The 26,889-nt window shown below is 35.1% G+C and overlaps 1 long non-coding RNA gene across 1 annotated transcript; it reads right to left on the reverse strand.

Annotated features, from left to right (window-relative positions):
• Positions 1-811: 811 nt before the first annotated feature.
• Positions 812-23,576, reverse strand: LOC146998185 (uncharacterized). Its single transcript, XR_015040032.1, has 3 exons — positions 23,418-23,576; positions 17,376-17,592; positions 812-988 (listed from the first exon to the last, which is right to left on the reverse strand). It is a non-coding gene; the product is annotated as an uncharacterized LOC146998185 (long non-coding RNA).
• Between the last annotated feature and the right edge of the window lie 3,313 nt (positions 23,577-26,889).

Genomic DNA, 26,889 nt, shown 5'->3' on the forward strand with positions numbered 1-26,889 from the left:
ATCGTTGCAATCGGCTCCACAAAACACACATATATATATATATACGAACACTCTTACTGCCTCTGTCAGCTTAGTTTTTTGTATTCTGATACCTTGGTAAACTGTATTTTTTGCTTTAAAAGTGGTTACATTATGTTATTCTTATGTTTCGGTTAAGGTTTTTATGCCTTTAGTTAATCTGCATGCAATAATTCTAGAATAATCAACAACTTAAAAGAAGTTGGAGTTAGGCCTAAAGAGGCCGCAGTTTGCATATGAAGCTCTTAGTAGAATAGAAAATTAAGGCAGATGGTGAATCAACTGAAGTGTCGTTTTGCCCAGTGGTCAGGAACAAAAGTTAACTTTCAGTTTTGTGCACTGAAAATTTTGTCTTCCTGCCCGTTGACCGAACTGGGTTTTTTTTTTTTTTTTTGGCGTAGAAACTTAAATTTTAATTGTAAAAGTATTTTAAACTGTTTTAACTGTATTTGGTGTTTCAGGTTTTTCTGTATTCTACATATCTAAATTTATTAAATAGAGGTATTTTGAGTTTTTTAGGTATCTTTGCCTTGCTGCGAAATGACAACTGAATTGATTGAATAAGAAATATATCTCTAATAAAACTGAATGAAATAGGTTTCGATTAAGTGCCGAAAAAATATGTTTAATTTAATAGGCCGTACAGGGAAGTCATGTGGTGTCCAAATTAGATATTTTTTCAATAAAATTTCTCACTTGGATGGCATTCAATTTTGTATGGCTCAACCTATAGAACGGTTATTATCTTGGGTGGTGTATCGTAAAGAAATGAACATAATAACGCAAACGAAAATTTAGATGCATTAAGACTTTATTTTTCTGTAGCACATTTTACAATATAGCTTTAACATTAGCAGTAACAGCAATATTTTAATTGACGGCATTTATTTCAAAAGGCATAAGAATTATTTAGACGTTGCGGTTTGAGGGGCTCCATGATGAACATCCAAATACTCCCTTTAGCGGCGACCTGAAACAAAATGAAAATTATAAATATGCAATTTAAAAAAAAAAGGAAAAAAAAAAAAAAAAAAAAAGGATTTCTGTGCTACGTGTAAAGGTGGTTATATATCAGTGTAAGTCGCCATTCCCTTTAATTTTGAGGGCAACTTGCTCCATTATGTTAACATTAAAAATCTACGTGATCATTTGTAAACAAATGGATACAGGCTTTATTTTTCAAATATTCTTCCTAAATAAACGTTTTAAATTACATTGTTAAAATAAGGTTAAGAATTTATGAAAATAGTGTCATGATGAGTTATAAAATTCTTAATATTGCTTTATAAGGCAAGCTACTGTAAATAAGTAAAATCAGTGGCATGATGTGTGATTTCAGAAGAAATATGAATGATGCATTAATTGCTAAATTTGTAAACAAATGTCTTAAGAACAGGTTACGTTTACTTCATAATGGCATGACTGAGATACATTTATCAAAAAGACCAATTATTTTTATCAATAGTGTTATTTTTACACATCCCCATCTGGGAAATATGACAGTTACGAACTATTTTTATGTCATTGTACTATAAGGCATTTTCTCCCTTCTTTCTGCATGCCTCCGTAGTGTAACGGTAGTCCCGGCGAGGGCATTGCATATTTTTCAGCTATCTGACATCGAAAATAACCCAATGTATCTTCATTGGCGCCCGAACTAAAAGAGGTGGTGGATGATGATTCTTCACAACAAAGGATTTTGCGATGGGGTCCCCTAATCTCCATCGCAAAATCCTAAATCCTATCTCGCTCTTTAAAAGGGGGAGTATATAAGGTATATTATTCTTCCTTTCTGCATGCCCTCGTAGTGAGTGTAACGGTAGCACACTCGGTGCATATTCGAGAGGTCAAGGTTCGAGTCCCGGCGAGGGCACTTTTCATATACTCGTGCTTCAAAAATACCTAATGACTCCGAATTCAAAAATACCTAATACAAAGTATTGTACGCTATGTGAAGCATTGAGTACAATACTTTGTATTAGGTATTTTTAGACTTGATCAGCTGACTTTAATGAATTTTGAACATTTCATATAGAACAAATGGCTAAGTAGGAAATGATTATTTATCATTGACAAATACGTTCGAATTGATTGAAATTAGTCGTAAAAACACATTTAAAATTGAAAAAAGGTTTATGTCAATTTCACACCTGATATAATGCACGTTGATTAATTTAACTATCATAACACACATTTTGTTAGATAATGGTTTAAAGCGTGGTTCATTGCTTTGAATTTCGATCTCTGTATTGGATGCTAGTACATTACTGAAATCGTTGCATTGGACCAACTAAATTTGTTAGGTATAAATGTTGACATCTGCAAGAGCCGAGTTTTAGTTTGAGCGTCAGCTTGAGTTATGATGTCTATCATGTATGGAATTTCTTAAAGGTTGGTGCTTCACATTAATTTTGGCAATAGCAGAATGTAAGCAAATTTCAGCTCACGTGACGTCATCATTATGCGCGGAATTTATGGTGCTCTCATCTGGATCGTCATTGGTCAAATTCAAGTTATTGATCTAATAGCATACAGTTCGCTTATATGCATCCGGAGCTTAGGCCTATGGCAAATGACTTCGCCTACTACCGTGACAAAAGGAGGCTGAAATTCTTAATCAGCTGTATTATGTCTGAAGTGAAAAGACTACACAAGATGCAGTAATACTAAAACGAAATGGTAAAAAGGATTTTTTTGTTGTTCGACCCGGGAATCAGAAATACGCATAAACAACAAACTTGCTGTCAAATCCTAAAATTTAAACGAAATTCCAAAGTGTCCAAGGCCCGGCAGGCATCAGCGGCCCTTGTCCAGCTGACCAAGAATTTCAACGAAAAGACAGCGTATGTTAAAACAAACAAGACGATTCTTTAACAAAAACGACTTTTTCATAAAATATTCTTAAAATTATCTTTACCAGTTTCGCTGCTACTGCTACCACTTGGCGTTCGGAAGTTCTCAACTGCAATGTTTTGCTTTCCTTTATTAACGACGAAGCATCCGAGTGCTATCTGTTTAAGGATGGGAAGCCTTCGTGGATTACTTTCTAAGGGAAAATGACTCATGCAGGGAAATCCACTAAAACGCCCATGCAGCCAGGCCGTTCGTCTGGAATTGAACTGAAGTCGGAACTATCAGTATTCAGCGACTTTACCGCTCGGCTGCTGGTGGCCCATCTGCAATGGTACTGATGTTGCATCTTCAACAGAGATGTTACTGCTTAATAAGTACGAAATAATGTGGTAATGTAATATGTAATAAGATTACTATGCACGTCAAAATTAAACATATATCAGAGGATGTTTATTCAACGGATTGTTTTTGTTTCAAACCCATAAATTTAATTGTAATATTTTAAGTCAATTCTCCCTTCCCATTTATTATACTTGTTGGATGTATATTTAATATTTGCATTTCTATTTTTTCCTTTGCCTTATTTATTTTCTCACTGTTTAATTTTATGTTATGATTTTTACAATAATCTTGTACTGGCAACTTGCTTTATTTTACTATTAAGTTTTTGTGAATGGCAACAGTTGTTCATGTTTATGTTTTTAGTAGAGTAGCGTTCTTAGCCGCACTATGCTGCAGGCAACTTTTCTCTTAAATATTTCATGCTTTTAGAATATCGATAAAGTTTATTATACAAAGCTGATGCTTTTGAGTTCAAGGCAACTAATATTAATAAATCATTATATTAGATACGTTTATTAGAATGAAATGAAATAAGTTAAACAATATCACGCTGATTTCGCAAGAACGTTAATGGCATAATTAAAATCAGCATGAAAGATTACGATTGAAGAAAAAAAAAAAAAAAACTGAAAGAACATAAATTTTAACGGCCGCCCTCGCTGAGCTCTGATGCGCCAACTCCTGCTAACCCATTTCATTTTTAGCATTAGGCATCATTTTCTTCGCACCTACGCCATAAACAAATCAACAGAAAAATTACACGAATTTTAAAAGCCGCATGTGTTTAGAATTCCTGATGAAGTGTCAAGTGTTGGCAAAGATTTTTTTATTTTTTCAGTTTTCTCTTTATTGTATCAATGTACAGTTTTCCTAGTAGGATGGCTTTCAAAACTTTTTTTTTTTTCATTTTCATTACAAACGTACTGTGAATTAAATTTATTAAGCAAATATCATGCTCTTCGCACTTGCGCCGCATAAAATTCATTTGAATAACAAAATCAGAAAGTATTTAAAAATAAGCAACTCTTCAGTCTCGAGCGATGGAGATAACAATGTTTTAATCTGTACAGTGTTGCCACTGCCCGCTCTCAAATCGTTGTGATTGATAACAATTCATTAAATTTTTACAAAATATGAAATATTAAATCGGAAATTCGTACATTTGTTTTTTCACGGGGCGGGAAATATACGTATATTCATGCAGATTCTTCATTATTAAATTTATTCATGAGTTACGCAGGGCGATAATATTTCGTGGCAACAATCAGGAAAGTGACTTTTAAAATGACACACCGCCAAATCATGTTTCGTGACTAATAGCTCACTCCGGCTAACGCCCCTTTTGGGCTAAAAATTTCGTTGTCACTAATTTATTTTTTGATATGTTTGTCAAAAATTAGAAACAAAGAATGCGTCTAATGGAAAAGCTAAATGACCAGAAGCATTGTTTAAAGTAAATCTTTAGACCTGTGTAGAAACTGTATTGCACCAGATGGCGCTGTGTGCGCTTGAATTCTTCGGACTAGTGCAGAACCTTTATGATTGCGAAAGATGTAACACCAACGCGAAACATTAACCAAAGTTTATATGTGCCTGTCTTTGTTGTGAATGTATTTAATTGTGTCGTCAATAAAATATAGAGAAAATGATAAAAGGCGAGAATGCGTCTGACAGGCAAGTGAGATTTCTTTATATTTGATTTGAATTGAGTTTTAGAGACAAAGAATGTATATGCGTATTTACAATCTGTTGCGTATACAGCTTAAACGCTACCTTTTAAAGTTGGAGTTTTGGTTAAAAAAAAAAAAAAAAAAAAAAAAAGTAGGCAGTCTAATTGGTTTAATTCTGTGGGTATGCCCAAAGTGGGCACACTGATTGAATAGAGCTTCGAAAAGAGTGCTGAAACGAGCATTGTCGTGAATGAACTGACCGATGAGATGCGGAGAAACAAAGAATACAGACTCTCAGTTGTCCTAGATTATCGATGAGCCCGGTCTGGGCACACCTAGAGTTCGCTGTTTGCTTTTAAGCAAGATTTCAAGGTAAAAATTTAAAACTAATATAGAATAAGGAAATTAGCATACAGCCAAGAAAATAACATAGAAATTTCTTTTCAAACAATTCCTTTTATACCCTAAAAAAATCTGGAAGATTTCTTTGAAAAATGAGGGCTAAAATATATGGACTAGTTTGAATTGAGCTGCCATCTACTATAAATAAAGAAGGTTCAGAGTAACCTATAGTAACCTATAAATCCTTTCTCATTCAATTTTCTGTGCATACAGGAGGAAATATTTAGATGTGTCCAGACCGGACACACTGTGTTGCAAAGGGTTAAAAAGACGAGTTATATGACGAGTCAGTATGTTGGCTACGTCGTTTTCCTATTTTTCATAAGTAAAACTGTAAGATGTACTGTCAGTATCAATATCCCTATAGAATGAACTTCTCATCACTCTTTCATATTGTTACGGATTTGGTATTTAAATAGCTAATGTTACTTGAATTGTAAATTAAATGGTTTTATTTCAAGCGCAGTGCAGCGCGTGACGAATATTAAAGGAAAGCTAATCCGGAAAATTGAAAATACAAGAACGCGTGCATTTAACATTTAATAAATATCTCGTTTTGCTTTCGAGACAGTTCCAGAAAGTTCTCGCGCGCGATTTAAAATCTTATAAAAGAAGGAAAACCTCTTAGTTCGTGATTATTTTAGTTAGTTTGTTGTTGTTTTAAGAGTTTGTTTAGAAAACTGCTCTTGTTGACTGTAGCGAATTCGCGGATTAGCTTTCTCTGGCTGTTTTGAATTAAGTTCTCTTGAACGTTTGAGTAGTTAAAAGATAACTACTGTGAGATATTGTAATACTGCACGAATATTTTAGGAAATTTATTAAGCATATTTGTTGTGATACTAATAAATTAAGCATATTTGTTGCGATAATAATAAATTTTTTGTTCATTTTTCATCGAACTTAAGCATTCATTTCGTAACAAACCCGTACGCACGCAACAATTTTTGGTGTCAGGAGTTGGATTTGAATGCCAATTACTAGAGCGATGGAAGAACAATTGAGGCAGCTCATCAGTGCTTTTGCTCATTCCAATAAAAGATGGAAGCTGGCCAAGCATCATTTAAAGAAGAGATGAAAGTATCTGTTAAAGAAGAGATTAACTCTGTTAAAGAGGAGATGAAACCGAGTCAGGAGAAGATTGAAGCAGGACAACAAAAGATTGAAACAAGTCAAGAAGAGATGAAAAGAGAAATTACCTGCATAACAGAAAATAAATTTGAAGCTATGGAAGGCAGAATTGACACAGTTGAAAAAGAAGCTGGACAAATTGAAGAAAAATTTCTTCCGTAAAAGATCAAATTGAAGAAAGAGTTTCTTCGGTGAAAGAAGAAATAGAAGAAAGTGTTTATTCTGTAAAAGCACATATAGAAGGGAGAGTTTCTGCTGTGGAGGAACGAACTGAAGGAAGAGTTTGTGCCGTCCAACACCAAATCGAACAACAAATTGATGATAGGTTTTCTGCAGTAGCCAAAGCAGTGGATATTTTAAAGAAATTCGTGGCGACGGCAAGGAACAATAGTGATGGTTTTAAATTTTTACTCATGCCTGCTCGTCTCTCTCTGAAGTTATCTACATATGGTGGGAAGACCTCTTGGTAAGTGTATAAAACACAGTTTTCTATAGTGGCGGAAGCGAATTGTGTTACCCTTCAGACTGCGTCTGATGACAAGATCGACATAACTGAGAAGTTAAATGTGAACATCACGTTTGGAAGTGCCGCCCACCATCACATGGCATATGTGGCGGATATTACAGATCCATGCATACTCGGATTGGACTTCTTAAGGAAATACAATTTATCCTTAGACTTCAAAAACAACAAGCTGTTCTCAGCATCTGAGGACACGACTATCCATCCTCAAAAGGGATCATCGCCTGGAAACGCTGACGTCTCATGTGAAAGACTCTACTTAGAAAGCTGCCGAAATCATACTAAGGTCGGAGAGAAACATCAGAATACCGGTTATTCTTCATCCCAGATGCTCTTCGGTCGAGACCATCATCGCCTTACGGATATGCCTTCATCGCGTGAGGAATACATCCAAGATGTCCAGGCCCGGTTTGAAGTGAAGCACCGTTCCGCACGAAAGCGAGTCAACTTGGCGACGGAGAAAGTGAAGATCAGATACGAAAAGAGAGCTATTGGACACAGAATCAACGAAGTAGACAAGGTGAAGTTGTGGAACCCGATTCGACGAAAAGGAGTCAGGCCTAAATTACAGTCGCTTTGGGATGGTCCGTACAGTTCTAAACAGGCTGAATGACGTCATGGTTCGGATCCGTAAGTCTTCGAACTCTAAACCTAAAGTCGTTCATTAGGACAGGTTAGCTCATTACTATGGCCATAGTACGTAGTGTAAATAATTGTAAATAGTGTAAGACCATGGTCCTTTACGTTTCTAAATGTATATTTGATTTGACTTGTATTTAGTATTTGATTTGCATTCTGATTTTCATTTAGTATTTGATAACATTTGATTTGTTTTAGTTATTGCATTTATGGTTCATGTTGTTTGTTATTGTAATGTAATGCTTATTATTGCATTTATGCCTTAGTTGTAAGTTTGGCTTCCGGTCCAGGGATTGTACTGCCCGGGACGTGCAATCCTTGGGAAGGGGGCAGTGTTACGGATTTGGTATTTAAATAGCTAATGTTAGTTGAATTGTAAATTAAATGGTTTTATTTCCCGCGCAGTGCAGCGCGTGAGGAATATTAAAGGAAAGCTAATCCGGAAAATTGAAAATACAAGAACGCGTGCATTTAACATTTAATAAATATCTCGTTTAGCTTTCGAGAAAGTTCCAGAAAGTTCTCGCGCGCGATTTAAAATCTTATAAAAGGAGGAAAACCTCTCAGTTCGTGGTTATTCAACCCAACTTCTCCAACAGAAATAAGTAATATAATTAGCAACTTAAAGTCTAGGAAAGCTCCCGGCTACGATAGCATCACCAATACGGTTCTCAAAGCTCTCCCAAGAACTTACATAGTCCTCATTACAAACATAGTCAATGCTTGTATGAGGCTCAATTACTTTCCGCAACAGTGGAAGCACGCGCAGATAATTACGTTTGTCAAGCCGGGGAAAAACCCAAAGGACTTAAACTCCTACTGTCCGATCAGCCTTCTCCCCAGTTTGGGAAAGGTATTTGAGCGTGTGCTTCAAAAGAGATTAACTCAACATCTAGAGGATAAGGAAATTAGATGTAAAGAGCAGTTTGGTTTTAGAGCCGGTCATAGTGCCGTGCACCAACTACTGAACGTTACAGAATTTATTGCAGACTCCTTCGCAAAAAAGAACACAATCGCCAGCTGCTTTCTAGATCTACAAAAAGCATTTGACAAGGTGTGGCATGAGGGTCTCCTCTACAAGCTGCACCTTGTTCATCTGCCCATCAGTTTTATTGAGCTCATGAAAAGCTATCTTAAAAACAGGATCTTTCAGGTAAAAAATAATGACTCTCTCTCTTCAAGAAAAAGAATTAAAAGCGGAGTGGCTGAAGGAAGCGTTTTGGACCGCTTCTGTTTAATATCTACACGAATGATATGCCGATTCCTTTGAATGCAAAAGTAGTGAAATATGCGGACGACACAGCAATTTTAACCAAGTCGCTAAAACCTCAGCTCGCTGTAGATAAACTTGAAAGCGCAGTAAATATCATATCACACTATTATGATTCATGGAAATTAAAAGTAAATCCGTCAAAGAGCCAAATTCTCCTTTTCAGACGTCATCGGAAGTTCACTCCTGTGAATGTAAATATAAAAATTAATGATCAAGCCCTAGCAATTGTTTCAAGTACCAAGTATCTAGGAGTGGTCTTCGACTCACAGCTGTTATTCAAAGAACACACGGAGTATGCCTTGCGCAAAGCCACCGCTGCTAAAATGTCTCTTTACCCTATAATAAGAAGAAATGCTAAATTAAATATCAGTCTCAAGAAGAAGATCTATACCAGCTTAATAAGACCCACCCTACTTTATGCAGTGCCTATCTGGGCCACTGTGTATAAGACTTATAGACACAAACTACAGGTCTTTCAGAACAAAATACTCAGACAAATTGTTGACTCCCCATGGTTCGTACGTAACCTGCAGATACATAAAGAACTAAAAATAAGACCCATAGCTGATCAAATTCTCACCACGAGCCAAAATTTCTATGCTAGAATAGAACTTTCTCAATATGAACATATCCGTGATCTGATAAATTATGATCCTACTATAGAAATTGCAGCAAAGCGCCCAAGAGGCATCTTCCATAATAGCAAATGGTGAAATGTGTATATATTGTACATAGTACTATTATCTTTATTTTATCTTCATTGTGTCATTTTACCAGTGTCTTTGAAACTTTATGGACATGATCCGTGTACCTGGATCTTCAAAGCACTGATCTTATATTTGTCATTTTCGTAATCTTCTTATTGTTATATCAGAGACTTTGTAATATCGTGCACTTATGGACATAATCCGTGTACCTGGATCTTCAAAGCTCTGATTATTTATTGCTAGTGTAAAATGTTTTTCACCATTTGCTACTTCGCTCAAATACCGCCGTCCCTATATGTACATAGTGTATAGTTGCAGTAACTCATGTGCCTCAGTGTTGTACAAGAACTTTAGTATTTAATTTCTCAGACCAAGACTTCACTGAATTGTGATATCTACTATTTCAAGATGCATTGGCTGTGGACAGTTCACGGGAGGGTGACCCCCACGTGACTACCACTGTCCAATCTTTGTTTTACAGCAAGGATGAATTTGAATATTTTGTTTAGCTAATCTGTTGCACTTAGTTGTGCCATTTGTCTTCATTTAGATCGCGATATTAGTTTAATTATTCCAATCTGGATAACCTGTTTCAAAACTTGATAATTATTAATATATCCAATATTTCTCATTGCACGCGTAAGCTGCTTTGCTCGGAGTCTGAACTTGGGTGGGTGACCACCCACGTGACAGGCTCCTGCCAATCATCTCCCTCCACTCCACCTACATTTCACAAAAATTTGACAAGTTTCGCCTAGTCGGCGCGGCGTAAATCGCCTTAATTAAAAACGTAAGTACCAACGCCTTAGGGCAATTTACCAACAGAGACGGTTAAAGTAGCGGTTGGCTACTAATTGCTGCCTAGCCATTGACTCGATTTCGATTTCGAGTTCGTGGTTATTTTAGTTAGTTTTGTTGTTGTTTTAAGAGTTTGTTTAGAAAACTGCTCTTGTTGACTGTTAGCTTTCTCTGGCTCTTGAACGTTTGAGTAGTTAAAAGATAACTACTGTGAGATATTCTAATACTGCACGAATATTTTAGGAAATTTATTAAGCATATTTGTTGTGTTAATAATAAATTTTTGTTCATTTTTCATCGGACTTGTGCATTTATTTCGTAACGAACCCGTACGCATGCAACAATATTATCTCTTTTATATTGTATTTTTTATATTGTATCTTTCGCAATGTATCTTTTTCCTCCTTCTACTTTTGTAATATGGTATGAATGCGCCCTTATTTTCATACCTTTTGTGCGTAATTTCAAGGTGTAAGTGACCTCATGATGTGTGCCACCCTAAGGATGTATACTTTGTACAGCCGCATCACTGTTATCGGTGCTTAGATTGCAGAGGGTCCATTTATTTTATTAACCAGTTATTTTACATTAATTAGCTTTTCTTTTCTTTCTTTCTTTCTTCCTTTTTTTTTTTTTTTTCATTTTCATGCCAGAATGCTCATATCTATTTTGCACGTATTCAAATGAGGTAGAAAGGGATATTATTTAAAAGTTTAAAAGAAGGCTTTAGAAGATTAAACAATCAGAGTGTGTTTCGCCTGCTGAAAGCCAGGTTGTGAGTTCATTCTCTTGAGAGCAGTTTATATGCGGTGTGGCGTTAATCCCGCCATTAAGCTTCTCATGCAGATATCTCAGCCAACCTGTGCGTTTCTGTTTGTGAAGCCTTTCGGCTAACTTATGATTTACGTACTTAATTTCAGTTCATTTTTTTTTTTTTTATTTTTTATTTACGCCATATATACTGGCATTTTCTGTAAGCACAAAACATGCCTTCTGTTAAGTGTTATCTGAGACATCTAAAACAGTTCCTTACACCTTTCCCACGTCTTTGTTGTAATTTCCAAGACATAGCTATAAGTCGCTTGCGTCTTTGTAGTGTTCTCATATTTTATGTTACCAAAGAAAACCAGACTCTGTATGCTTCATGCTCAACGCTGTCTATATTTGCTATTTTAATTCTTGCTTCGGCTTAAAAACGCCACTTCAGTTTTTCTACACTCTACACTGTACCACCATTACAACGCCCTCTTGGCTCAATGTCGACAGTTCAGCCATATGGCAGCAATGACGTAGTAAACTTTGATAGCCCTTCGAGACACGTACTTGATAAGGAAAGCAAATTAAAACTGTCAGCATGATATAACTCAAAAGTCTAAAAGGCTACATGAAAATACGAAAGTGATTTCTAAGAGACATGAGTGTACAGCGAAACGAGAAGATAAGAAAGCCTATATTCCAAGGGTCTAAAAAGTCTCAAAACTTCTAGCGAAAAAGGCAAAAATTTACTGCTAACAGACATAAATTTTTAATGTTTTATTCTTTTTCTCTTTGTTTTGTTTGTCATTTGAAGTGCCTGATTTTATACAATGAATGGTGCAACATTTGGCCCTTTAGTGCTGAGCTCTCTCTGAAACGAAAAGGATTATTTACCAATCAAATTAAATTCTGTTTTGATCTATTATTTACGCAATAAATTAAATTCTAATTTGTTCTGTTATTCACGCAAAAAATAAAATTCTGTTTTGTTCTATTATTTACATAACAAAATAAATTCTCTTGTTTTCTATTATTTACACAGTAAATTAAATTCTTTGTTCTATTATTTACATAAAAAACTAAAATATGTTTTGTTCTATTATTTATACAACAAATTAAATATCTTTTGTTCTATTATTTACGCAACAAATTGAATTCTCTTCTCTTCTCTAATTTACGCAACAAATTTATTTACATAAGAAATTTAATTCTGTTTTGTTGTCTTAATTATGCGACAAGTTAAATTATGTTTTGTTCTATTATTTACACAACAAATTTAATTCTGTTTTGATCTCTTATTTATACAATAGATTAAATTCTGTTTTGTTCTGTTATTCACACAACGAATTAAATTCTGTTTTCTTATATTATTTACACAACAAGTTAAATTCACTTTTGTTCTATTATTTATGCAACAAATTAAATTCTGTTTTATTCTATTATTTACAAAGCAGCTTAAATTCTTCCTTGGTTTGTTATTCACATAACAAATTAAGTTCTATTTTTTCCTATTATTTTTACAACAAATATTAAATCTTTATTTTTATCCTGTTATTTACGCTACAAATTAGATTCTCTTTTGTTCTCTTATTTACACAACAAATTAAATTATGTTTTGTTCTATTATTTACAAAACAAATTAAATCTTTTTTTGTTCTATTATTTACATAAAAAGTGAAATTATCTTTTTTTATAATAGTTACACAACAAATTAAATTCTTTTTGTTTTATTATTTACACAAATTAAATTCTTTTTCTTCTGTTATTTTCACAACAAATTGAATTCTGTTTTGTTCTATTATTTACACAATAAATTACATTCAGTTTTTTTTTTCTATTACTTATAAAACAAATTCAGATCTCTATTGTCTTGTTCTTCACACAGCAAATTGAGTTCTCTTTTGTTCTGTTATTTACACAAGAAATTAAATTTCCCTTTTGCCCTATTTTTTACAGAAGAAATTAAATTCTGTTTTGTTTTATTATTTACACAACAGATTAAACTCTCTTTTAACTGGAGCATTCAAACCATACATTTATTTTAAAGGATGAAGTTCTTAGCATCTGAAACATTAATGGAACTGCAAATTTGAATATCAAACTCGAGGCATTGCATAACTGTCATTTCAGTAGTTCCTTAATTTTTGACAGTTGCAAGGAAAATCCAAAATTTGTTGATCAGTGACCTGTACTAAGAAAGCAAAGCCATAGACAACATTAAGAAAACAGAAACTTCATCGCCAAATTTTATTTGTATTATAAGGTAGTTCGCCTGTCTTCTTAGCATGCTTTCGTGGTGTAAAGGTAAAAATATATCATTTGTCGAGGAACGCCAGGAAATAGTTCACGCTGCTGTAACTTAAGATTAAGCATAAAAGGATTTCATTACGGTCAGAAAAAATTAGAAAGCGGACAGAAAAAGTTACACTTCTAAAAGGACAAGGGACAGGAATCATTTGTCGAACAATGCCAGGAATTTTTTCAAACTATTTTCTAATAATACACATGTGATTAAGCATAGAAGGATTTCATTATGATGTTCTGAAAATGTTTTCCGAAGTACATGTTAAATTTGATATCAAATCAGTTATTTTCAGTTAATAATAAAATGAAATACCAGAAACCTGTAGCCATGATATGCCTCTCATCTTAAAAAAAATTGGTTCACGAAAACTTTGTAAGGTTTATCCTAAGTTTTTAACATTTATCCTTAGTTAAAGCTACTTTCCTATCCTTCCTAATTTCAGCTTACAATTTCCTACCAGAATATGATTTTATGCAGAATCGCGGTTAATGCAAATGAGTAAGAGCGGTATTTAATTCGAAGTTCCACTGACTTCGTTAGAAAGCCAGAGATTCTGACTAGCACGCGTTTGCCTTTTGGCTACACTCTCTCTATGTTATTACTACTCTCGGCTGTATTTCAGGCCCTTGATAGCTCCGCCAGTCTAGTTGATAGTCCAACTACTTAGAATTTTTTTGATATCTTCGGCTATATCTTTTAGTTAAGTTTTATTTCTTAATGCTTTGAGTTCAAGCTCTGAAGTTTTATTTCTTATTGCTTGAGTTCTTTTTCAGAGCGTACAGGCTTTGCTATACGCTCTGAAAAAGGAAACTGTTAAATTGTTATTTTGAGAAGTAAATGGTAGTTAATCCTTTTTGAGTTTTACGTATCTGTTTCTGAATTAAAACGAATATCCGCTTTGAGGTTCCTACACATTTAGCTGTTAGATAAAAGACTGGAACCCCACAACTTTTCTGAATAAGAAACGTCTCGTCAATGAACGCTGTCTCGAGTAAAGAATCCGCACGCCAGAAGCGCATTACCTTTAAAATCATTTTAGTGTAATCCCTGGGTATAATAATAGAGACTGTATTTAATAGCAATACATTCATTTTCTAGAACTAATGAAAAATGACAAAAGAAAGCGAAAGCTCGTTCACAAATAAGCCAATCTATATAAAATTTGAATATGTTGTCAAAAATTGCAATATGAAAATTAGTGGTGCCGTAGTCAGAATATGTCACCTCCGAGGAGAATAAAATTGCATGCTTAAGAGCAAGTCTGCAAATTTCGCTGTGATACTGAGATAAGAAATCTGCGATAGCAAGTTCCTAACAATGACCTCCAGGTAAATCGTTTGGCCGAAGAACCGCGATGGAGAGTTATCGAGAGATTTGAGGCAGAACTAAGTCAGAGAGAAGGTGCCAGTGGCTAAATGTGAGTCTTTCTGTGGTTCACAGACTTTGGCAACAGTTTCTAACCACAGATTCGGAATCCAGGAGGTTCAGTCAAGGACGGCTAACTGCTACGACAAGCGCCGAAAACCGATATCTGTTGGTATGCGCAAGAAGGTATAGAACCGGAATTCCGACTCAACTCAGATCTAATGCAGCCTCCGGAAAATTGGCTTCAACGTCAACTGTACATAGAAGGCTTCACGAAGGAGGTCTGTACGCGACCTGACCAGACATCTGCGTGTCGCTCACGTCTCTTTATGAAAGTGAACGTTTGAGGTAGGCGCGTAATGATGTCCCACTGGATGGCTGATCAATAGAGGGCTGTTCTCTTTACGGATGACTCCAGGGTTAGCTTAGAAAGTGATAGTAGGCAATATTTCATTTGAGAAAAAAACCTGTAATCCGTTAACATTCATCAAACATTCGTGAAAGGCATGCTTAAGGAAGAGTCAGTCTCTGTCTTTAGGGTGGTATTTCTTTGGGTGGACGCACAGAACTCCGTGTCTTTCCGCGTGGAACCGTGAATGCCCATGCTTATAGAGATGGTATCATAGATGCTTTATGCCGGTGTAATAGGGGATGTTTTCCTGCGACAGAACGATAGCGTAGACTGCACAGGGATGACATTGTGGATGATTATCTCCAGTAGCAAATAATTCAACGCATGGAGTGGGCAGCTCGATCACGAGACCTGAAACCTATCCAGCAGGTTTGGGATGCTTTAGGACGAGGTATAGCTGCTCTCACGTCTCGTCTTCAGACCCTTGCAACACTCGCAATAGCTTTGAAAGAGCAATGGCTTTCACGTCCCACGGAACTGATAGACAGCCTAAATGACAGCATCACACATGTCTATATCTGTTGTATTGTATCTAGGGGAGATCATACTCCATACTCAAGATAATTCTTCTATATCAAACTGATATATCCGATTTGTGGAACCATAAGGACTGGTAAGCGAATAATCGCTTTAGCTCAGGGGAAAAAAAAAAACTCAATAAGAGTTAATTAACCTTTATTGCTCAAAATAAAGTTTAGCAGATGGTGCTATCTCAGGACGTGCAGAGTCTGTACTTGGGCTTAAACTCAAGAATACTAAGAAATAAAACTTAACTAATGCTTAATTAAAAAGATATAGTCGAAACTATCAAAATTCTATAGGAGTTGGGCCTTTAAATGTTAACTAAACAATGAAGCTATCAAGAGCCCGAAATAAGGCTGAGCCTAGTAATAGCTTAGAGAGAGTTTAGCCCAAATGGCAAACGCGTGGTAGTCAGAATCTCTGGCTTTGCAACGAAGTCAGTGAAACTTTGACTTAAGTATTGCTCTTCCTGCATTTGCATTTAACCACGATTATCAAAACACATTCTGGCCGGAAATTTGTAAGCTTAAATTAGAAGAGATAGGAAAGTAACTTTAACTAAAGATAACTGTTAAAACTTAGGATAAACATTACAATACACATGCTAATTTCTATAACACCATAATTTCTTTTCATCTTTCGGTAATTTCTTTTCGTGTTATTTTATACCATACCATTATTTTACACCATTTCGTGTTATTTTATATCAGAGTATACCAAACTATGTGGTGTATATTCTGTGTCAGTTTCATAACATTCTACATGTAACGTTCTAACGTTATGAATAATCGTCATTTTTGTGATTTTACCTAAATCAATGATAATTGTGCAGTTAGATTGTGATCAGTACAGACTATCTTTGGAAGATACGGCTGAATAACATCATTCAGGAAACATCAATAGTTCAATATTCTTCATTGGTTAACGTTTACTGATAAAGGTACAAATGACATATAAAACCATGAATTCGACTAAAGGAAATTATGGCCGGAATGTGTTGCAGTCAGAGACTTTGTGGGCTTTGAAACTGAAGAATTTTTAATATCTATGGTCTGTATAATCATAGTGACAATGTTTCTGTGAGAATAAGGCACAGTGAGACGTAAACAAAGTCCTTTCCTCCACCGCCTTTCACATGTGCAACCAACTCGTCTTCGTGCAAGTACTGTAAAATTAAAAGATTTAATCCTCTTTATACGTTTACTATTATGTTTATCTTAATTGTATTAAATGTAATTTTTTTCTTACATTTTGCGCTTTTGAACTTGGGCAGAAATTGCTACTGTAAAGAAATCGTTTGTGGTCCAAGAAGGTATTATTTCTTTTTTGGCTTTAACTCTTGCATGGAAAATAGATTCGGTTTATCAAAGAGCGAGTTACAAATGAGAATCTAGGTTTCACTGCAAATAATTATTGATTTAGTAATAGAAAATGCCGCCAACGTAACTATCGTAACAAAATTTCTAATCAATATCAGTAACACCATTAATATCTTCTCATTTATGAGGCTAATTGGTTTTTAATATTTTTCTAAGCATTTTAATAAAAGAATGTAATAGAAAATTTCGTTTGTTTCTGTAACTAGCTCCTATGTAAGCATAGTAATTTGAAGTGGCAGCGTAAGTATTGATATAGAAGCTTGAACGAATGTGACAAACTTACTGTTCGTTCCAGAATTTGGGTTGTAATTCCAAGGTATTCTATAACCAGCAGCCATACGTCCATCGGAAGAAACACTCCCAGCGGCAAAGCCGTCATCAGGGCTTGGGTTCTGGACACATCTAAACTGACCATTGATGATAGAGCATGTTTGTGCATTGATACACACTAAAACAACGGCGACAAAAACGCAGATCACGAAAGATTTCATAATGGTGTTCTAAAATAAAATAAATTAGGTTAATTAAATAAGTGCACATTGTTGAAAACTTTTAAGATAGCTGCAAATAAGGAATAAATGTAAAAGGAGAACACATTCAGAATTTTGAGCTGTCTTTGACTGAAAATATTATGATATATACCTGTCAATAACTGTGGCTGCAACAGTCTAAAAATTATTGAACCGTTGCTCATGAGATAGAGTTAATATCCTAAATCTCAGGAAAAGTGAGCGCGGTGAGTCAGCCCGAATGTTACTATAAAGCTGCTATCTAAAGTTAGCAAATGTGCAAAACCTATTGGAACGCTGACGCTTAGATGTAAGATATCGCGCCGTGAAACTGAGTGAACCTTTCCAAAATGGTGCTCCTATTTTACAACTTGTTTTGATAACAGGGCAAATGCTGCGCATACCCATGAAGAATTTTATGCTGTTTATGGACAAAATACGTTATCAAAAGCAACAACGAAAACATAGTTCATTCACTTTCCTTCTGAAATTTCGATGTTCAGGATGCTTCTCCGATGATCAAGATGATCGCTCCAAGTTCCTCAGGATGTTTCTCGAGATGCTTTTAGAGATGTTCTAAGAGACTCAAAATTTTCTAAGAAATGCACATACTCCAGGAGGCTCAAAGATGATCGTCGAAATGTTCTTTGCTGCCTGGCTGCAACTCCTTAGTGAATTGCTGCCACCAGGCTTAATGGTAAGCTCAGACTTGCATTGTCGACAATTACAGCAACTGCACCTACTAATTCAAAAGAAACAGCCGGAAACTTGTTCGGTAGAAAAGATGCCGTTCTTATGCAATGCTGACATCTGCAGACCGCATACATTTTAACCATCTGTCAGAAATCGAAAGAACTTGATTGTGAAGTTTTAATACATGCACCGTATTATTTGGCTTAGCACCGTCGAACTGCCATTTATTTGACTCTCTGTAGATCTCCCTGAACGGTACAAGCACAAATGATCAAAAGAAACTTTTGAAAACAGAGTGTCACGATTTTTTTAATGGAAACCAAAAACATCTGCAATGACAGGATTATAGTGTTATGAAAAATGGCAAAAGTTAATCAAACAAAATTATGTATATGAAGTTTCATAACAATAAATATATTGTCTTAAATTTCGTATACACGTAAATAATTTTAGTGAAATTATGCGTAAATTGTAGTATCCCTTTATAAAGCAACTTTAAGCACCAAGCTGGCGATGCTTTTGTTGGCAAATTTGGCGAGAAACCTCCAGAGTTCGACAACTTGCCGATCATTTGTCGACATTTTTGTCCAATCTGTGCGTAACTGTAACTCTGCATGCCTTCCAGCAATTTAAAAAAATCGAAGGTTTAAGAAAATTTTCATTGGACAGGGAAAAACTGCATATGACCGCAGAGAGCATCAGTTTTCAGTTTTTATTCAGAGTAATAAAAACTGGTTCTCTCTGCGTTTCCAGTTTTTATTCAGATTACTGAGAGATCCCCGTGTGAGCTTTGCATTGCCTTGTGTTCAATATTCTCAGTACCGATCATGCTTTGTCGTACAGAGAAGTTGTATGCTGGTTTCGTGTGAAAAATTCCAGAACTATAAAAAAATTTCTTCAAGGAAAAATACCTGCCATCAATTCTATGTGCATTCAGTCCATTACGAACCAGTACGCTCTTAACAATATTAACGTGTCCGGAGTGGGGTATTGTCTATGCCGAGTAGTTTACAGAAATCTATAATTACAACGGAGATAAAATTCCTTCGTTGATCGGAATGTAGTTGAAGAGGCCTCCCAAACCTGGAAATTCAATTCTGTATCATTACCTTTGTAACCGTGATAGCCTCCGGATGAGGGACAGGATACGCTTCAAGCCACTTTGTAAAGTACTTAATGACAAAGATGTATTTGTTGTCATCAGCAGATCAGGGGAGAGGTCCCAGGATATCGAAAGCGATGCGTTCGAAAGGGGCTTCTACATTGTTTTGTTACAGCTCCCCCTCTGCTGTGTTTATTCTGTTGTTTCCGGCTCACATTGCCAGATGGGCAATATTTTTGCACGTCAGACCTTGCTTTATTTCATAGGAAGCGCTCTCGAACTGAATGCAAAATCCCCATTATTCCAAAGTGGCCTCATCTTGGACTGCTATGTAACTATTTTCAGCCCTATGTAACTGTAACTATATATATGCCTTCCAGTAACTTCGAGAAATCGAAAGTACTGGAATTTTTTCTGCAGATGAAATGAAATTATATGAGACCGTAGAGAGTATCAGTTTTCAGTTTTAGTTCTGAGAACTGAGTTCAGATTGTTGAGAAATCACTGTGCAAGCTTTTCCTTTGCATTGTCATGTGTTCAACGTTCTTAGTAGTTTCAAGTGGTAACTACAGATTGTGCTCTGACATACTGAGAAGATCTGTCCGAATGGTTTTGAGTGAAAAGTTCCAGAAATGTTGTAAAGTGTTTTTAGAAAAATAAGTTTCATCAAGCTGTTAAAAAAAATCTTACTTGCGTAAAGCTCTTTTTAGTATGACATAGCGTAATGAGTAGTTACCAGTTCAAACTACTAAGAATTCTGAACACAATGCAATGCAAAGCGAAAGCTCGCAAGATCATCTCTCAGTAATCTGAAATCAATATGATGAACTAAAACTGATGTTTTTGTCCTGTACAATATAATTTTACCACGTTCTCCGAGAAATTTACAGTACCTTTGATTTCTCGAAATTGCTGGAAGGCATAAGCAGTTTAATTACATAGAGCAGGACACAGTTACAGTTACCTAGGGATCGGACCTGTTAAATTTACACTGAGATCAGACAAAAATGTCGTCAAACTTTGCGAATTTCGCAACGTCTCGCCAAATATGGCGATAAAAATTAGTCACCAGAATAATCGCCAGTTTGGCTCTATTTGCGGGATAGCTAATATCTTAATGTTCAATTTCCTAGGGGTTTACCTTAATGTTAAATGAGTTTCCCCGTAACCCTATTTTCTGATGATGCTTTGCATTCGGAAGCCTTTGAAGTCACATTATACAAGTGATACTACAATTTACGTATTATTTTCACTAAACATTTTTACATGTATACAAAATGCGTAACAATATTCCCAGTTTTGATCGCTAAATTGTTAAAATGCTTTAGATAACCCAATATTATGTGCATACACCACCACTGATAGTTTGAAGGGTTTTATTTAAGGATCCTTGTTAGATATTCGGAAAACAAAATATAGTTTTCTTGACCTGAAATTTTATAATGTAGACTAGATATGAAATAAGGATTTTTTTCAGCTAACTGCAAACTCGACGAAGAAGTTAAGAAATACAATTTTCATCTCTAACTCATACTTTAAGAACAACAGGGATTACTAAAATGGCTGAATTATTTTCTTATTTCTGACACAAATACACATTTTCATTGACACACAGTGTTTCACATGAACAGTTTTAACGTAGGATTACGTTCCTTTATAACGGTCTGACGGGGAAGAAAAAATTAAGACGTTATTTAAGGTGTGCGCAAATGCTTATATCTTCAAAACTAGGAATGTTACGATCAATCTTACATCAATAGATAGATGAAAGAGCCCCTTAGCAAACACTCACACACACACACACACACACACACACACAAATTAGAAATTGGACAAGGGGTATAAGCACAGTAACGAGTCAAAAATAGCGAAATTTTGGTGGCCTCAAATCTTTGTTCACATGCGCGACCGCGTGTGAGCGGCAAGGTCGTCTGGTAGATCGTTGTGCATAGACAGACAGTGTGTTCTGGTGGTATTTGCTGTATTTTATTGTATTTCGAAAAGTTGCCTACAGATGTTTTTATTATTATGGTAGGATATTCCAACGTAGACGTCAAACGAAATGTAAAAACATTTCATTTTAAGAATCATCATTTTAATATCAATATAGTGCCAAGTGACTATAAAAGTATACTCAGCAATTCATTCATAGATTTAATATTTACTAGGAATATAACTTGCAAACACCTACAATTACGTTTTATTTCTCATATGGTCCACTAATTTTATATAGGGTCATTTTGAATGAACAAATGTAACGAATAAAAAAAAGTTAAAGTAAAATATAGATGTGTGCATAACCTTTTGTTTGGTTAATTTGTTCTATAACATCCTCACCCTTCCACAGTAATCATTAAACACGAGGAGATCTTTAAATTAAAAGGAAGAAGAGAGTCTGTCTTCTATTTCTTTTAAATCTCAACTAGTACCTATACTTTGATCTGTTTCTCAATATTGAGCTCTGCAGTAGACGCGGTTAAATGTTATCCCGATTAATGCTATCATCATTGTTATTGAATTGCCGAAGTTCGGCCCTTTTGCATACGAAAACGCAGAAAGAACATCATTTTTTATCAATAATTCGGTTAATATGATCAAAACAGTATAGAAGAAATTTTTTAAATGAAGTAAAGTCACCAAATAATTTTAAAATGCCTTATAAAAATTGCCAAATTACAAAGAAATATCGTCAAGTAAGGGAAAATCGCCATATATCTTGGTTTCAATTTTACTCAACCATTTAAAATCAATTATAATTAAGTTAATTAAAACCATTAAAATTACTCGTAGTCGTACAGCATCAGTCATATTAATCAACTTTTATATTTTCCAAATTAAAATGCTGCTGAAAGTGTCTATTTATATGTTTCTGGTTATATTTAAATTAAATTAGTTAAATTCCATTTCTGTTTTAAATGATATCTTTTCTCATCGTTTAAAGTTATCAAAATATCCGTGGATAAACGTGATCATAATATGTTGTTGTTTTTTGTGCTCATTTGTCTGACGTAGACAGCCCAAGCCCACAAAGAGTGCTAGATTACGCCTGCCGTTGGCAACTGCCTTGAGCACCTTTCAGGTGACAGTGCGATTTAGCTCAGTTCAGCCCCCCCCAGTTTTGATGTAGAGAACCTGGGGGGGGGACAGATCCGAGGGTCTCCTCTCCTCCGGCAGTTCGAGGGTCCGGCAGTCAGCGACGCTAACCACTGTGCTTTGGCGGCGGAAACTCACAATTAGTGTATTTGAGTTGTTTCTCGAACCTGAACGATTTCTCTACATTCAGCAATTTTTTAATCTTAATTAGTTTTTGTTCACAGATGTTGAACTGGGATCAGGAACATACTAGTAGTTGTTTTTTGTTTTCGATTGTAAAAGATCTTTCTTCGGTTATTTTCATGATAGCAGCTAAAACAGATCTTCCTCTTTCAGCTCAAGTTCTGAGACAGGGACCGTACGCTCCACCAAGGCTTCAAAATGAGACGTATCTGACACATGTTTAATCTTCTTAGACTGAATTTCCAAACATTCTTTAGATTTTCTCTTTACCTGCGAATATTCATTTAGTTAAAATGCAGTTTGAAGATCTTTTCTGCAGTTGCGTCTTTCAGAATATAATCTTCTAAACATGATAAGTTGATGGGATCATTACACAGTATTCTTGTGAACAAACTATAGGCATTAATTAATTTTATTTTTTCAACCAACAACTCATTATCATGCTCTAAGATAATGAGTACTTCTGTTCTGAAACTCTGAGCAAAATGCTTAGCTATATTAAAATCAGCAAGTTACCGTTAATTACATGATGTGAATAACCAGTTAAAGTGTGGAGTTGGAAATTATTACATACTTTAACTGACTTGATCAGCTGTTTTATGAAATAACTGGGTATTCTAATTAAATAACGGATTTCCCGCATTAATTGGTAACACATATATGACAATGAAAAAACACGGATGAAATACAAGTTAAGCGCTGAAAAATGGCATATCGAATTCTAAAAGTCAGTTTTAAGACTTACCTTCGAAAAGCGTTGTAGATAAACAACAGGCAGTAAGCGAATCTTTTTCAAATATACGATTCACCTCTGTATGATGAGTTGCATGTATATATACCATCCTAAAAATAACTTCTGCTCAAATGAGAGACGCTATTTGTTATTTTGCATTCATTACTAGAATAAGTTATACTTCAGAAATATTATGCAAAGAATGCATCTCGCCTTTTCCCTTGATCGTAAAATTTATGTTGTCTATTGTTCGTGTGCCCTGAGATTTTGATGTGGATCAAAAGTTGAATGAGTGTCTGTCTGTCCATTCGTGCAAAAACGCATCATTCCAGCAATCGTGGAACCACATTTTTGATAACTGCGCAAATAATCTTGTAAGCTTCCTCTTTCACAGCCCGCAATGCAAATTAGAGATTACACGTAAATTGTCTTTCAAACAGGGGTAATTGTTTTGCAGTTTTTCAAACAGGCAAACTACTTGCAACCGATAAGTTAACAAGTTGTTCAAATATGCTCCCAGAAAGTGAGTCTTTGATATGACGTTTTTGTTGCGTAGTGTGGTCATTATTCAAATCCTTTTCATGTTTAATTTCTTTATTTCGTATTAAAAATTCATTTCAGTGGCTCTTAAACGTAAGATGCTATAAAGAAATAAATAATACGTATATATTCAAAGTCATTGTGCTATATAAACAATACAAATTTGTGTTATAGTGTAATGTATATTGCAAAGGATGTCATTGATTTTCGGTTGTCTTGAGTATAAATGTCATAAAACTACAATATTCGTACGTACTGCAGGATTTATTCACCAGCAAAAATAAGAATTTAAAATCTTTGTGTGCACCATAGGAGGTGGGGGTGTCGTAATACTCTATGGACTTTAATACACTCTTACAGCGTGCCAGATGTTAAAAGACTTGACATACTGAGTCAGAATATACATGCATACGTGACTGCAGCTGAGTAGCTGCATTGTGAAGCTATACTGAGTTCCTGCAGCTGTGAAAAATAAATAGCTTCCCTTTCTCTCTGGAATGTTTTCCTTCTGAGATGGCCTGAAATTGCATCATCTTGCGATACATATAAAATCTTAAAATCTGTGGGGTAACCGTGTAGAAACATTAGGTATTTTTTGGAAGCAGGCAAGATGAAAAATGAGCAAATGCCTTCCCCGGGAATAGAACTACGGACCTCTGGAATACCGGCCCAGTGGGAAAACCACTACAACACAAAGGCACGCTAGAAAAGCGGGAGAAATACCTTATAACCGGAATTTTATTTAGTGAAATTATTTGTTACTTTGGAGTAGAACAGGAGATTGGTCAATGATTTCGCAATTTGCTGCTCTGTTCCTAATACCCGTCGTATCACAGTGTTCAAAATGATTTGGACGTTTCAAATGCAGATATATTTTTAAATTCCGGATCTGTTTGTAGTTTTGAGATAATTGTTTCTCTCAAATATAAATTTTTGAAGTTACAATGGTGCGTTACAACACTTTCTTTCCCGGAACCATGTTAAAAGTATTTGCAAATTAGGTCCATTTAAGCGTACATGCACATGTCTGAAGAGCTGGTGATTGTGGAGGGAATATAAGCGCACGAGGATCTTCGGCGACTTATTTGTTCGTGGTACTTCACGACATTCGCCATTTTTCTTGTAGTAATTAGGAAAATTTCATATGTTATCAGGTAGAATGAGTAGCCACAAATGTTCGGAATGAGATGGTGAATTGTCGGTAGATCGAAGGCAGACCATTCACAAGCATAGGTGACTACAGAGCTCAGTGTAATACAGTCCGTAATTTGTGAAAACAGCTTCAGAACTATGTATCCATATCGAGAAGACATGCGTTAGTTAGACCAATATCCACAACGACGAATAAAGATTGTTATTTGTCCCTTTCAGCGCTGCACTATTAGACTGCTACAGCTTCACAGGTATGATGTGAGCTGTATGCTGCCATTGGAACCCGAGTATCACGGTCTACAGTTTCCCGAGTTCTTCATGAGAATGAGCTGTATGACAGAAGATCCGCTGTTTGCATCCCGTTTGCTGAAAAACATAAAAGAGGGGTTTTTTTTAAACATGGTTCAGACAATATGCGCCTCAGTACATTCAGTGAAGCAACCTTCTTTTTACAGATAAGTTGAGATTCAGGCTGGGCACTGATTCTACCCTTAACTCTATCTGGAGAGAGTTTAAAACTCATACTGGGAAAGGATCATTACTGTGGCTGAGGTGTAATAGTTAGGGGCAACCGTTATGTTGGATGACCACACACTCGTACTTGTGTTTGACAAAGGCTGTCTAACTGCTAATCCTATTCCGTATGCCATCACGACGTGAGACCTATCTGGTTGTGAAACCCCATATTAGATTCATTTTCGGTTCGATATCACAAGATGAAGTTTGAACATCCCTGTACTGAGCTTTACTAATAACTTACATAAAATAGCTTTTGAGTGATACATCTCTTTCTCTGTCTCAAAGGTATATTCATACCAAATTTTATTAAAATTTTTCCTAATAGTTTTTCAAAATGTCGATTTAATTGGAAAATTATCTTTTTTTTTTTTTTTTTTTTTTTTTTGCGAGTGTATTTCGTTTAGCTTCATAGTATCTTTGCTAACGAAAGTCACTTTGAAACATTATATGTTCCTGAATCTGAATTTGTAAGGAAATAAACATAGTAAACTTACAAAGATATAGATGCATTAGGGGTACTACTTTATTTTTCTGTAACACATTTTACAATATTGCTTTATTATTGGTAATAACGGTAACATTATAAATGACGATATTTTAGCATAAATACGTCTCTACATTTTAAACTTTTAAACAAATGTCTACTGACTTTATTTATCAAATATTTTTCATGAATATACATTTTAAATTACAATAGTAAAATAAGGTTGACTGTTTTATGAAAATATTTTCGTAATATTTTATGAACCTCTTAATCTGCCCAAAATTTCGAGTTTAATTAATGTTATGGCTGCACTTGATGTATTGATGAAAGTTTTGTAATATTTAACATAAAACAGTTTAATTTAATTTTTAAATTACCTTTTTCAAAAATAGTCAACCTTTTTCTTGTTTCCCTACTAAATTATTGACGTGAATGTAGCCTGCTATCACTAGGTAAAAAGAGGAAAAATCAATAATCTTTGGTAATAACGTTTTTACTTCCTTGTACAAAGTAAAGAAAGTATTTTAATAGCAAAAACGTTTTGGTATGATTCAACGGAAATATCCATTTTGGCGGTTCTTGAATCCATCTGGACGATTTTTTATTTCCGTAACGTCTGTATGCGCGGACAAAATAAAGGACTCTTTTTCCGAAACGGATTTAAATGGTTTCAAAATGGATAATTTTCCTGACGTCTGTACCTATATAGATATGTATATGTGTATATCTCGCATAATTCAAAAAGATTAGCGGTAGAACTTTAAAACTTTGTAAATAGGACTTGTATAA

This window comes from Stegodyphus dumicola, chromosome 3, assembly GCF_044657685.1.
Source record: "Stegodyphus dumicola isolate Sdum_Otavi_A_Nest chromosome 3, ASM4465768v1".
In the NCBI taxonomy this organism is placed as follows: Eukaryota; Metazoa; Arthropoda; class Arachnida; order Araneae; family Eresidae; genus Stegodyphus; species Stegodyphus dumicola.